General features: G+C 43.7%; 1 protein-coding gene across 3 annotated transcripts in view; it reads right to left on the bottom strand.

Annotated features, from left to right (window-relative positions):
- CCDC85A (coiled-coil domain containing 85A) overlaps positions 1 to 15,605 on the bottom strand; it is a 174,018-nt gene that overhangs the window by 37,854 nt on the left and 120,559 nt on the right. The gene's annotated exons all lie outside the window — the stretch shown is intronic.

The following is a 15,605-nucleotide window of genomic DNA, read 5'->3' as shown; positions in this document are numbered from 1 at the left end:
CTGAGGAGAACCTCTGGTTGATCACTGCTTTAACTGGGACTTTCTTCCTGATCTCAGACTTTGGTTGTGAATTCTGTGGATGCTCCCTTTGTTCACTTTTAAATGTCACTCTCTTTTCACGTCCCAACCATTTTTAAAAGGCAGATTTTCTTAGCTGGTAAAAGGGCATTTGAGAAGGCATAGCAGCAGTCTAACATTTTCAGCTCCAGTCCTGCACTGTGTCAATTTAATCTCATCACTTGCCTGAAAGTTCTTTCATCCTCCTTGTTTTGGAACTTACAGACATATGGCAGTCGTTGTCTAGAGGCAGAAAGAAGTGACACGTGGCGTGAGCTGAGAGCCAGCTAAGGAAAATTAACAGGCAGAATGTGAGGGTTCTCACTGGAGGCAACAGTTAAATATAGAATTAGAGTGTCCCAAATACAACAGCAGTGCTTTCCACAGGGGTGCATGTGCTATAAATACCTGGCTTTCTGGTGGCACACTCCAGGTGAGGAGCAGGATTCCTCCCCAGCTGAAATGCCAGTGCTTCTCACTGAAGCCCACAGGAAACAACAGCAGGAGCAGCCGGCAGCAGGGGACCAGCAGCTCCCACTCACCTGCAAGGTCAATACTCCAATACTCTGTTGACAACAAAAAGCACTTTCTCTTTCTGGATGAACTTGCAGGTATTTATTTCCCTGGTTGCTCTTACACTGGTTCAGCAAGAGCCCAGGGAACAGGGCTGGGGGACCTGCTCCTGCACTTAGTGAAGAGCAAAATGCACAGAGATGAAATTCAAGGAAAGGAGATCTTGTCTGCACAGATATGAAGGGATTTGCATCTTTTCTTTAAATGAAATGATTCCAAACTCAGAGTAAGGACCAGCTCACAGTCAGGGTTTATACAAGCCCACGTACCTGTTAGACATATTTCCAGGTGCAAATCAAATGCAGAGCAATCCAGATCCTCTTGTAAGTCAGGGGTGTTTAACCCCATGTGCATCACACCCTCAGCTGTTTGAAGTTAACACAGAACTGCTCTGCCCACCCAGAGCCCTTCAGAGTGCAAGCTGCAGCTCAGAGAGGCTCAAACAGAAGCACCCAGCCCACCAGATGGAAAATGATGGATATCCTGTTTTAGCTGATTTCTCTTCATGAGACTTTTCCTTTTTCTTCCCTGGAAATATTCAAAAATCTGTTGTCTTTTGATAAGCTTTAGTTTTAAGCCTTTAAAGAACAAAAGGGAAAATTAGTGGGGTTAATGTCTGAGCACAATAAAGATAACTGCTGGTAAAATCCCTATAAAAGTGAAATACAGCTTATTCTGCTTGCAGCTTAACATGCAGCTTGCATTTCTTCCTAGAGCTTCAGCAAAGGCCAGGAGACAGACTATTTATCAGAAAACCATCAAGCTGGAATTTCACATCAGGCTAAGAGATCCCAGCTGAGCTGTTTACTTCTAAATAAAAGAACCCACAAAGTATGGTATGGAGCTTGAATTCCTTCACTTGGAGCTCCAAAGCTGAATGGTCAGACCCAGAAAACTCCCTCCACAGTTTAATTCATCTCATTTTTGAAGCTCTGATGCACCTGGTAGCCAAATCCACTGTGTAGAGCACAGCTTTAGCCAAATCCATATAATGAATTGTATAAAATACACTACCTGAGCTTACCAGGTAAAATGGACTATTTTATTAAGTAGTAAAGTCAGGGTATGGAAGGAAGATGGAAAAGAAAAACTCCTGCATCACTGGGGTGGCCACTATCCCAATCTTTGCAGCTTTCAGAAGAGCTGTCCTTATTTGATGTCATGTATGAAATGCCCTGAAGATCTGAAAATGGAGCCCAATTCTCCATCGGGCAGAAGCCCTTTGCATTATGCCACCTTATATTAGTTAAGGATTTGGCATCTCATCATTCCATTTTTACACTTTTATCTGGTGATTTGGAACACCCACACAAACCATTTCCCATTCCCTGTGGCTGCAGGGGGATGCTTGCACAGAATCACGTTCACAAGGTCCCTCTCCAGTAAGAGAGAAGGAAAAAGAAAGGAGTGACTTCATTTCCACAGCTCTATGGTCAGGAGTCATTTTCTTCCCTTCTCATTATGGCCTCTTTGCATTTGTTAAAACTCTTTTAGGGAGAAAAAAGAAAGAAAGTGAAAGGAACAAGATGCATAAACAGCTAAATAAAAAAATCTTTGTATTCCAGCTGTTACTAAATCTGATTAAACCAGCTCCTGCAGTCAGACCCCCTTACTGAGGAAAGAAGTGAAGAAATGGCTGAGAAAAGAACTGGCCTCAAGAAAAGAATCATTATTATTTCCTTTCCTCTTCAAAACTTTAAACATATTCAGTCTCCCTTGATTTCATCAAGATGCTGCCTAGGCAAGTAAAAATAGTGTCAGCACCGAGACTACTTGCACTGAACATATTCCCGGGCAGCTCTGTGCTGATGTATCGCTGCTGACAGACATGCAGAGCATCGCTGCAGCTCAGCTCAGGCTGTGGCACAGGAGGCTGCAGCTGCTGCTGCTGTTTTGTGGGATGGGTGTCTCTCCCCAGGAACCCCCAGCCGGCTCCTCCACGGGAGGATGGGACTGGTGAGCAGAGCGCTCCTCTCCCACTCTGGCACAGAACTCCCAGGGCCTGCACACTCAGCACAACTCAGAGCAGCCCTGCCAGGAATTCAGAGCTCTGCTGCTCTGCAACCTCTATTTTCCCTTTCAAACAGTTACTATTTATGTGTTCTAACAGACAAAAACACCCTCAGCACATCCCGGTGCTTCCTGCCTTTCTCCCCTTTTCTTGGCTCTGCTACATCTCCAATACTTGACACCAAACCTGCTTATTGTTTTAAGCACTCATTGCATTAAGTGTAAGGAATACTGCATAGGAACTATACAGTGTCCTTTTTCCTATCCTCCTGTCCTTCAGAGACTTCTTGTTCCTGCTGACACTGCCCACCTGCAAAACCTCAGCTGGGGGTGAAGGACTTCAGTTCGCTTTCTCTAAGGAAGAGAATATTAAAAAAATAAGAAACAAACCAATTAAACAAATTGCCTTATCATTAGTCAGGCAAACTTTTGTTTCATTCATGTATAAGAGTTTAATTTCTGTTCCCTCTGGATTAAAACCAAACCTTCCACCACAGCAGGTACAGAGGGACTACAACTTCACACACTCACAGAGTTGGTTCGAATTTGTTCTGGATTTCCAGTGTAAGACATTCATTCCTTCTCCACTATTTTTTTTTTTGCCATTTTTTTGCCTTTCAACCAGGAAAAAGCTAAATTGAAGCATGCAGTGCAAAGTGGGCATGTAATACCAAGTGCAATATATCCCCAGGGAGGCATCAAATCCAAATTCTGCCCTGGGACATGAGGATAAAGCTTCTGCAACTGTACCAGAAAGAGAGAGAGAACTTTGTCAAGATTTAATCAAGATCACAAAGCTCAAGTCATCTGAATTTCCAGAACCAGAAGCTGGAATGATACCTGTGGCTTTAGGAACAGTCAATTTCCTTTCCCTGCTTTTAAAGGCATCTAAACTAGGCTATGAATCATTCAGTGTTTTCTGTCTCAGAGTTTTATCCTGTTTCAAGATTATCTCTTGTTCCTCGCTGACAACACTCAGCTTTTTAGAAGTTTGAATTCTACTAATTAATTATATTCCAAAAAGTAGCATTTTTGATGCACATGCTGTTCTTGAAAATGGTTTCACCATTTTTCCTATCCTGAGGAACTATTTTTGTTTGCTAAATATCCAGGGAAGGGACACTCTACCAGCACTGAAGCACACAGCATCTCTCTGACATAAAAATGAAGCCCAGCCTGCCAAGTGTTTGATCTGTCACATCTCACACATCCTGAAAAAGAGAAGCTTGATCATCACCCATCAGGACTTTGCTAGAGTGACCATGAGTTCCTGTCTCAAGGATAGTAACAAACTGTGGGGTCTCTTCTGACTGCACCCATAAGGGATTTTAAACTTACAGTGAGGTTCAGAACGATGCTAATTTTCCCCTTTACTCATAATAATAATAATAGAAAGGTTTATTATTTCTGTAGACAAGAAAGGGAGGAGCACACCATGGAGACAGAAGAGAAACCGAAGCAGCATTTGCAAAAGAAATCAGTAAAATGTGTTTTACCACTGAAAGCAAAGCCAAGGCTGAGAAGTGCTGGAAGTTCATGCCTTGAGCACCTGGAATGATAAGGCATCACCTCTAGGAGATGTGGGAAGCCTCTTCCAGAGGAACAGCTAACAGGGCTCAGTTTGGCCAGGTTTGTTCTGTCCTGCCCAGGCAGGAGCACACAGCACCAGCCCAGCCACGTGAGGATCATTTCAGAGAGCTACAAAGGACCCACAGAGCTCTGGCTGCTGAGGAAGACAAACATATTTTCGACCCCAGATACATTTCTCCAATACAAAAAGATTTTTTCCATAGCAGAAGTTTGATGACTTCACATTCCAGACATCAATAATTTGAAAGCACTCTTCTATGACTACCAGGAGCACAAAGCTTAGTCCTTGAAAACAAGCCCATGTCTCCTACAACATTCATTCATTTTTCACAATTTTTCCAGGGGTGAAGTCTGAGTGCCAAGAGCCCTTTAAGGAAACTCATAGCCACAGTTGTTTGTCAGACAGCCTGGCCAGATTTAGGGATGAAAACCCAAACATGGATCATTCTGATGGATCCAAGATGACAGATAACAAAACAGGGAGATGTAGAAAGAATATAATGATTGATTTTTACCAAACAGACTATTCCCTGGATTGTTGCACTGCAGGGCTTGGTGTCTGTAATGGATAGAGGAGTTGTGAGCAGCTCCGTGTCTGAGGAGCACCTGATATTTACTTAAAGATGAAGGCCAAAAAACTGGCTTATGGATCATAAAATTCTTTAGCAATGAAGTTTCTGAATATGTGTAGGGAAGCATAAGGGAAACAGAATTTCCAAGAGAGAAAACAGGTCAGAGAAGAGAGATTTGTCCACAGAATGGAATGATTCTTCTTGACATAGTCCTGCCCCATTCCCACCTTCAGCAGGCATTTTTGACTATAATTAAATCTATTTTATCTATATTACCAAACCACCAGCAGAGTGGCAGAGACAAGGGGTAAAGAGATGGTGTAAGGACGGTTGTGATAAAGAGAATAAATAAATAGGTGCTGTGATGAGAGAACAGAACACAAATCAGCTTCAGGACTCCAAGGAGAGGGGGACACAGGGGCTGTGTTTGCTTGGAGCACACAGCAGAACAGCACAGCAGCTCCTGACAAAAAGTGAATGATAATTCCACCACCGATGTTTGCAGAGAGCCTTGGAAAAACTTTCAAGCTCTTGGTCTTTGGTATTTCAAAGAGCAAGTAGAAAGAATCTCAGCTTAATATTTGAACCTTTATCCTCACGGTATTTATGACTGACTCAAAAGATAATGGTTTTTCCATCACAAGCACACCTGTGTTCTTTCCAGAGGTTAAAAACCCAGGTAACGATCCAGACTGACCCTGCTCAGCTTTCAGATGCTGAGAAGAGCCTGGCTTGCAAAAGTACAGCTTCTTTCCTTTTAAATAAATAAAGGATTAAATGAAACACAGAGCCTTTGCTTTTGTCAGCTCAGTGGCTGCTGAGCCCTTGTGTCACCCCGGACCTGCACAGGAGCCCGAGCCTAAAGGAGGATTATGAAACAACTTCTCACAAAGCAAAGTCATCCTCTCACCTCGGCTCTGTAGGGCAAGGACCAAAACTGCTTAAGGACCTGTAAAATTCCACCTAAGTCCAACATTTAGTTGCTGTGGAGGCTGTCAGAGCACATATCCTACGTGGCCTAACTACCTGCATTTCAGAAGCAGGGCTGACGCTGATGGTTCCAGCAGCAGACACGAGCAGCCCTGGAGCTGCTGAGCTGAGCTGCTCTTTGCTCCAGCAGGACTCTGGCTGAGCTGCTCACCTCCAGCACCCAGCAGCAGCTCAGCTTCTACACCCAACATTGCCAAAATGAGACCTCCAGGACAGGCTAGTATGTAAATGTATATTATTACAGAGCTCTGAGTGTAAGGAACCCACTGGGGGAGCAGCACAGGTTTTTTCAAATCCCCCACAGTGCAAGAGGCAGACCCAAGGCTTGCTTGCATCAGAAGAAACCCCAAAACTCTGTGTTGTGGGGTGCTTGTGCTCCAGAGAGACAACCACAGCACATTTCATCATTTTCCTTGCCTCTAACACACTGCTCCCTTCTCCATCTCCTGCTCCTGGATTCTCCTCTCTGTTTTCTAGTGCTAATCCTCTGTCTGAGCAGGTTTTTCTCCACAGAAGTTAGAGGGTAGAAGCAGCTACAAGACTGGGAGCTGAAAATCCCCCTGGCTGAGCAAGCCCTGCTGTTGTGATTTCCCTGTGAGCTGAGTCCCAGTGCCTGGGGTTTCAAACTGAGGGCTGTGAGCTGGGATCAGCCCAGGGGCTGCAGTGGGAAGGAAGGACCATGCACAGAGGGATCATCCATACACTGGAGATTCACTCAATCCCCTGAGAGCTTTACAGAGTAAAACCAGTTATTTGATAAAGAACTAGAATAAAGTGAGTTATAAACATCTTCTGCAACACAAACTGATACTACATTAGGTTTGTAAAATATCTCATGGGGAAAAGGGGGGGTGTTCTAAAATGCGCAACCTTAAAATCTCTCATAGTTAATTTCTGAGTTTGTTTTTTTCTTTTAAATTATGTTTATCAATCATACAAGATTCCAGGGGGTAAAAACAATGAATAATCCACTCAAAATTAATTCTGCACACTGGTTCTACAGTTTTGAAGGTAATAAATCATCAATCACCAGCACAGGACCACAATATCTATTTCATGCACGAAGCAGCACTTTATCATGGCAAATTTAGCTGTGTCTCATTAAACTGACTGCAGTCTCTGGCCAGCCAGTAAAACCTGAATAGGTTTTCACATTATATTCCTCAGAGCTCCAAATAAATCACAAAGTTTCAGCCTCATGTATCTATGTGATCTTTACAAAATGAATTAACCATTGCCACTACTGAACAGTGTGGAGTTAGTGTGAGCAGCAAAATTTCAAGGAGAATCTTCCCTCAGCCTCCATGGCTCCATAACAATCCTATTAGAGACTTAAAAGCTAATTTAGTCTCCATGCAGGGAAGTGGATTTTGTTTGTTTATTTGTGGTGGGGCTTTCTGGAGTGTCACTGAATTAGTCTGTACCAAGAGAAAATCACAGTCACAGACAAACGAGGTGGCAACATCCCATTCCTCCAGAAATCAATGGCAATATTCTTGCAAGAGGATCAAACTGTGTATGATCAATTCCTCATTCAAATTCATTTCTTCTTCCCACTAAAAATGAAATTAAACCCAAATCCCTCTGTCCTTTCTCCCCATGGTTCACTGGTCCCACATTTTACCTCTGTTAATGCTCTAAAAGATGTTCTACATGTGGCCAACTGTGCCAAGGTTTTATTCCAGCCCCATGTGTTTCCTTCACTGCATTCTTCACTCATTTCTTCACTGCAAAAGATTTTTCCTACTTTAGTTACGGTGGGAAGCAAAGACTTAAGGAAGGCGTTGACTATTAAACACGAAACATATGTTCCTATGAAAATAAAATCAAGATAATCATTGTGTGAATGGTTCCTTGCAGCAAGATAAACGACCTCTCTCCCTCTGACATTCCATTTTTCATCACAATGGGGTTGAACAGGCTGGGAACTCTGCTTTGGAGCTACCCCTGTGATCTGCTGACTTACAGCACACCAAGTGTTGAAAGGTCAGTTGTTGCTCCTGGCAATCTTAATTCTTATTCCTGCTTCCAGGACTCCACTCCTGGCAGAAAACAGGCTCAACAATCCTAGTTCAGTACCTCCTAGATTCTACTTCAAATCTCTCTCCTGCATGTGTAAGAAATAACCTAGGCTGTAAGTGTATATGGATTTTTCTTTTTTACATCTTTAGTGAAGGGGGTGACTTAAAAAGCATATGATGCTCTTTTCACTCGAGATATTTAAACACCAGAACATCTCATGTTAGGATACATTCAATAAATTATTTACCCTCAATATTCTGGGCAGCAGAACTTCATTCAAAGGTTCCACAATCCTGTGCTTCACTCTCTCCACAGTTTAATACCACGCCTGTCCATCCAGTTCCACTTTCCAGTGAAATGCTTTAAGAAATTCCTTGGCTAAAGAGGAACAAAGCTCCAAACCACACCCAAGATCACACAGTAAGTTTTAATTATCAACAACCAAAATCTGCATTTCCTCAAGAAGAGCCATCAGCCTACCATTATCTATATAGCAAACACCACTGGCCCTCAGCTGTCACCAGAGTGATGTCAAAAGGAAACAGGCAAAACCCAATTCCAATCTCCAGAAATGCAATCACAGATTGTCACATAGCCAGAGTGCAAGTCCCACACAATTCCTCCTTGAAGCACCAGGCAGAGGCGGGTGTACAGCAAGGATGGCCCCCAGGCTTCCAGAATATTCATTTGTGGCAGAGCAGGGCTGATTTCCTGCCCTCAGTACAGTAATGGATTGGAAACACTTGTATTCATTCTATTTTCTCCCTTACTGTGGTATCTCAGAGAGGCTGTACATTTGAACATTGAGCTTATTTGTACAGCTACAGAACAAGCTCTATGTCACCCCCAGTGTACCCTCCTACACTGACCTGTCCCTTGGATACAGATGTGGAATTTCCCACCACAAGCTTCACATCCAACCTGGAAGCTTTACAGGGGCATGGAGGGAATGGGGTGTGGTGACAGGGAATGAATATAGCCCACAGCTACATAATTCCCTCAAAAGCACATGTTACCTTACAGGGAAATTGGAAATGTAAAAACCCTCCCTGATAAACGTTTTGGCTCTTCAGAAACACCCTGGGAGGGATGGAGGGATGGAGGGATGGAGGGATGGAGGGATGGAGGGATGGAGGGATGGAGGGATGGAGGGATGGAGGGATGGANGGGATGGAGGGATGGAGGGATGGAGGGATGGAGGGATGGAGGGATGGAGGGATGGAGGGATGGAGGGATGGAGGGATGGAGGGATGGAGGGCAGTTCCCCAGCAGCTGCATATGATCACTGTTTTCAAACCAGAAAGGCAATTTCATAGTAGCCTGTGTAATTAAAACCAAACCCATTTCTTTTCTGAGTAACCTTCCAGGAAAGCTTTCTATGCCACAGTATTTTTGATTAATGTTACATTTATAAGAACTACCATTTAGACAAAGGAGAGATTAAAGGTACTTCAAGCTATAGCTAGAAACAGTCCAAAGCATAAAAAATTACTCAATAAACCTTTCAATCCTTTGTAAGGCTATTCAACTAAGTTCCTTGACAATGCTGAAAACAAAATAAAAAACCCTCTAAACTCACGTTGGATCAGAAATTTTCAGTTTAACATGTTTGTTATAAGGTGCCTTCTACCTGTGTAATGTAGGATTAAATAATTACTGAGCAATTCATGGCAGCCTTAGTAACTGAAGTTAATTCACTGCTTTTACTTTAATTAATCTGATCCCATAATAGGTGTACAGATGGATAGTCCTATTTGTGCAGCTGACTGAGCATTTTCTACTTGAATTAAAATGAGACACGTGGTCCCCTAAATGAGCTGCTCCCCTGTATGGCCACATGATGAACCATCAGATTCTTACAGATTCACTTCATCTGGGATCTTCTTCCAAGCCCCAAAGCACAGGCTTGTAGGAACTTCTTAGTGCCACAAATTTCAAACAGCTGCTAGGCATGGAGTGACAAGGGGAGCCAGGAGGAATTCCTAGATCCTTGTCTCACTCTAAATAATAAATCACCCACTATCAAAAATAAATCAAGGAAAAGACCTACAACTGTAGGTTTAAATCTCACAATAGACTTTCAGTTGGTTTTCCAATGGAATTGCTTTTCCACCAGCAATAATAATCAAAGGACTCATAGTAATGACTTGCACAAATCTTTAAGATTAATTTAGTAAAAGCAGATAGAAAGAATATTTTGTTTTCTCCTTTTTTAATAGGAAAGCTCAGATTCAGCAGCAGGGTTCAACAATCACAGACTATTGACTGATACTGTGGCAGCAGTCATTTGAAAAATTAAACACTCCTAATGAAAGATTTCTGCCTTCCAGCACATGGGGGAAGAATCCTGCTTCATAGAGAACTCTGGCAGTGGAGGAGAGGCCACACAAAAAGAAATTCACTTTTGTAGACCATCAGCTGCCAGGACTGCTGAAGCTCCATTTCCACTCATGAGGAAAGACTGGCAGAGCTTCTCCAATGCTCAACACACCCAAAGCCACGGGGAGCTCAGAGATGCTACAGAAACACAAATGCTGAGCAGTCCCTGGGAGCTGGTGAGGACCAGCAGCACCACGATGGGCACTCCACCATGGCTGGCACTGTGACAAATGTCCTGTTTTCCACTTTGTTCCATTCTGCCAGCAGAATGAGGTGGGCAGGAGACCAAACTGAAACCTGTGACTGACTGAAAAACTACAGTCATTAACAAAACCCTTCAGTCATATTCACCCACAAACAAGTGATAGATAAGTGATCATTACCTACAGCTTTTCTGACCATTTCAAACTTTGAGCTCTGGTTATCCTGCAATCTAATTCTGCTCTCCCACACCTTCATTTTTGGGACTGTTCAAAAGCAGGGCAAATTCAACATGATCCAACTTTGAGTAACTGGATTATGACACTTTTCCTTGCCCAGAGTCCTTCACTTTACAACCTATGCGCTCTTAGATAGAACTCTGAATCTGTCTGACCTCATCCACTTTCTTCTCAAAAAAACCCTCAGAAACTCTTTGCTTAGCAACTCGATTGTCTGCACTCAGCAGGGTGCGACTCCAAACCTCCAGCATCAAACACAGCCTGCTCTCATTACAGCTCCAAAAGCTATCTCCACATCTGAGTGATGTTTCCCTAGAGATGGCAATCAGTCCTGAGCCCAGTTGCAGGAGAAAGGAGATCCTGTTCAGTCCATCCTTCTCCTGCCTTTCCGCTTCCAGCAATTGTGCGTTTGCTGCTCCATCTGTGATCCCGTAGGGGGAGAGAGCTCTGCCCCCCAGGCATGGCTGGCCCAGCTCCTCCTCTCCTGGAGATGCTTCATCCCTGCAGCATTTTCCAAGGTACCTGCCTTGTGAAGAGCTCCAGCCTTGGCTCAGCATGTCCAAGGCAGCAGAGAGGGAGCTTGGCATGCTGCCCCTGGAATGATTTCCCAGTGCTGTGTAAGAAGAGTTTTAGATCTGCATCATTCCCGAGATATGTATCTTTATACATTTCTAAATAGGTTTATTTAACAGGCCAATTAGCCTCTCACTAATCATCTCTCATGCTGGGTAAGAGTCTAGCAATGTAGACAAAAATATACAGAATATTCCGGTTATTCCACTCCTCTGACCCTCCTGGCTGTGCCACACTCAGGAGCATTTCCAGTCTCCCTTCATTGTGCACAGATGAATGTGCTGCTGGTTTACATTTTTTAATGCATCTCCTGACTCAAGCTTCCCATGGCTCAGACAGAAGGAACACCATCACCTGGGAAGCCTGTTCACCAGACTGAACACAAACAGAGATGTAACCAGCTCCCATGTGAGGGTTCTGGACACTGAGCATTCCAGTTCTACTGACTGTCAGTGATAGCCAAGAGTTCAGCTTAAAAATAAAATTACTGCTTGGACCCTTTCAAAATACCTGGGATGTGTTTCAGTATACAATTTTATTTTCTTTATACTATTATTGCTATTTCTTACTACTCTCTTTGAATTTCTAACTACTTACTGCTCATTTATCTTATTCAGGGTTCAGAGTTTAATTTCTTGATCCATTAAAAGTTTGCAATTATAAAAACGTGAAAATCCCATTAAGTAGCTATAAAACCAGTTAAATACAGTAGGAATGTTTTTACAGGAGAAAATTATATGGCTCTGCAGAAAATTTTACAAGCAAAGATATTTAGACAAGTGCTACCTCAGAAGCAGCACCATATGTTCCTGTACTTCAGCATGAAAGAAAAAATGTCTGCAAAATGAAACACAATGAATTTTTTCCAAAAGTTACTGCCACAAGAATTTAAAAAGATACACTTATTTCAAGTACCAAATAATCAGAGCAATGGAATTAGGAAGGAGATAATTAAAAGATTAACAGGTTGCTAAATCATGCTCAGGACACACAAGCTGGTGTTTGCTCTGGTTTGTAATTAAGATGGAAACAGTAGCAGCACTAATGTCTCTTTAATCCCTGCCCAGGTCTGAAAGACGAGGCTGTGCTCAGAGCACTTTCTGGCTGAGAAGGGCCATGAAGGACTGGCAGCCTGCTCCTGCTGTAACTGCAGGAACTTTGTGCTCCCAAGGATTGTTGCTGCCGTCCTGTCAGAGCATCTCCTGGGCTGGGAATGTTTGGGCTGTCATCCCAGGATGTCAAATCCCAGATCCCCACAGGGTGCAGAGCACTGGGGAGCTCTGGAGCCTCCTCTGAGCCCTGAGCGGGGCCATTCACAACCCCTGCTGCAGTGACCTTGCACAGGAAAGCTCCAGCTTTTGGCAGCCAGGGAGAACCTTCCCCCAGTGCTCCCTTGAACACAGCCCCGGCTTCACAGGACTTTAAACAAACATTTCATCCTGCAGTGTTTGACAGAGAGCAGCAGCCACCTACCTGCTAGGTCGGAGTCTGCTGGCACCCAGCCAGAACAGCTCCAAATCCCCAGTTCCTCCCTTCCACATCTGCCAAGTCACAGATGTTCAGCCTGAGCCTCACCATGGAGATTTAGATCTGCTAAGCCCCACTTCCCCCCCTCCCTGGCACAGTCACAACATGCCACACTGTTGATGGATGCTGAGGGCCAGATGACCATCTTTGCCAAAACACTGTGTTCTCTCTTTTTTTAAGCTCAAGAATGTTCATTTTCAAATTTTATTCTGATGGAAGATGAATACTCCTTTGGACTGTACCAGTTAGCAGCCTGAAATCCCCAGCAGAGAGCTGACCATGCCTCTGCTTGGTACCAGCATCTTAATTTCCCAAATCAAGACAACTACAGCTCCTCAACTACTCTGTAACAGTAAAAACAGGCCACAAGAAACAGGACAGAAAACAGAGCTTCCTCTAGTAAAACTATCACAGCCCTTCAGATGTGGATCCACTGTAAATCACTTCGTGTGCAAGGACACCTTGAAGCAGCCCTGTAAATGCAAAAGGTACATTAACAGCTTCTAGTTGGACTGCAGCACACACAAAAGAGAATTAAAAATAGCTTTGTTTCCCACTAGCCCAATTCAGGAAGTTCAGGAAGGAAGGAAACATTGCTTAAAAGTTGATTTTGAAAGGAAACACATTGAAAAGGTTTGTCTCGAGCTGATTGCTCATAAAGGTGTTTTCTAGGCATGTGAGTAACTCCAGCCCCAGTTTTTACACCATGCTGAAAACAAACTATTCTAAGAATAAAGCTGTTAGAAAACTGGCATGACACAATGGAATAATCAGCAGCAAAACCTCAGGAAACCTGCAGTAGTTGGTGGCTGATTAATCCTGTCTTGTCTTTTGTTTAGCTCATGGTTCTTAATACCCAGGTGATGATGACAATATTTGTGTGGCTGGTAAATTGTTTCCAGAAGTATTGATAAGAGCTGCAAGAGGGAACCAGGCACCACTGACAAGTGTGGGCAGTTCCTCGGGGTAACAGCACACCCACAGCTCTTTATACACATCAAGGTCTCACCTTCATAAAGACATTTTTTCTGACTGGGGAGCATTCACACGCATAAATCGATGTTCCACACATCGATGCCACCCCAGCCCACACACAGGAGCTCTCCAGGGCCAGAACACTGTGAGCTGATCCAGCCAGGCCCTCTGGGCAGAGCTGCTTTCTCTCCTCAGTCACACAAGACTGCTCCCAGACCCTCTGTAGGCTCAAACTCCAGCATTACAAGCTGGGGCACAGACAGGACTTCCCAATGGCTTTGCACAGCAAGCAAGGGAACAAAGGAAAACAGGAACATCCTCCTCTCCCCTGGGTCCCCCAGTCCCACTGCTGGAGTCACACATTTGCTCTGGACCTTTCAGAAGCTCTCAGGACCCTTTGAAACTCAGAAAGCTCCTGCAGCACAAATCAGAGCAGAAGTTTTTGGGCCTGTAAAGGACAGACATACTGCAAAGGCCGTTTCCAGAAGAGGCATAAATGTTGTTAATCTGTTTACCAATATGTTACAGATCTTCAGTCTCCCTCTGATGATGAATTCAGCACATAACACCAAGATTGTAGGGTCAATCTCCATACAGGCCATTTTCTAAAGAGTTGGACACGATCTTTGTGGGTCCCTTCCAACTCAGAATAAACTGTGAATCTCTGAAAATAGATGTCACTGATCATTTATTTTGCCAGCTTTCAGATCTTACATATAATACTTGGGTTTGGGCTTTCCAGCATTTGGCTTTGTGCTAAGAGGGAGAAGTTTTCTGCACAACATATACATAAAGACACATGCTCACAAAACAAGATGCAAGGTCTGATTACCCCCAGAGCTCTCACCAAAATCCCACAACTCCACAGAGTCAGCTTCTAGCCCAGCTGATTGGTTTGCTATGAGGGTACTCCTTTCATGTTGTGGAAATAAACACAGATGGAGCTGGACATGGACAGATCCACAGGTGACAAAGCCATCTTCACACCAAGCCAAGGTCTACAACCTCATCCACCCCTGGTTCTCCACAGACCTGAGCTGGCTCAAGCCCTCAGTTTGAAGCTGAATCCTGAATTTAGATTGCTGAAGGGATGGTGCTCAGAAACAGAACTGTACCTGCAATCGGTGGGACAAAGAGCCACCTCTGATTTACACCATTAAAACAGACAAATCTGTGTTTGATACGATTTATCTCTGTGATTGTCTCAGATGTCTCTGTGTGTCTGCTGCTGAGACTCCTGGAGCAGTGAAGAAACTGTCCCAAAGAACTCTTCCCACTGTGTTGCCACAGATATGATGGGACACAAATTTGGGCCCCACATCAGTAGTTCCATGAGCTGAGATGCAAATCAAGCAGCTGGTTCAGACAGCAGCCAACTCTCCCAACATCTGATGGGCAAAGCCACAGGCCAGTGAGCCTCAGTGTTTGGCATGAAAAGGCTCCCTGGGGAACAGCATTTCCTAATAAACAAAAGGCAAACACTACCTGGATTTTTCTCATTCCAGGGAGTAAAAACCTACTAGTAACTTTTATCTTTCACTACAGATTCTTTCCCAAGATTTTCCAGAGCCTGCTTGCTTCCTGTGCATCATGATGTGTTTCTGAGCAGCACTGCACAAACAAATCAAAATCTAACAAAACTGGGGAGGTTTAAAAGGTTAAAAGCACTTAAGTGTTAAATTTGAGAACAAGCATCACCTGACTGGATCTTTGCAGTCAAGATCCCATTTCCCCTGCAACAAGGACAAGGAATATCCAAAGAATCTTACATTAGAGGACATGCAGGATTAATATCTAACACTGACTGACTGAAAAGTACATGTGCTAAGTGCAGCTCCTCTAAGCACAAGGCAGACACAGCCAAGGTTTGCTACATTTAAACTACAGATCTTTTCAG

Source organism: Parus major, chromosome 3 (genome assembly GCF_001522545.3).
Source record: "Parus major isolate Abel chromosome 3, Parus_major1.1, whole genome shotgun sequence".
Taxonomy (NCBI): domain Eukaryota; kingdom Metazoa; phylum Chordata; class Aves; order Passeriformes; family Paridae; genus Parus; species Parus major.
The sequence above is the reverse complement of the archived record's forward strand: the minus strand, read 5'-3'. Positions and strand labels throughout refer to the sequence as shown.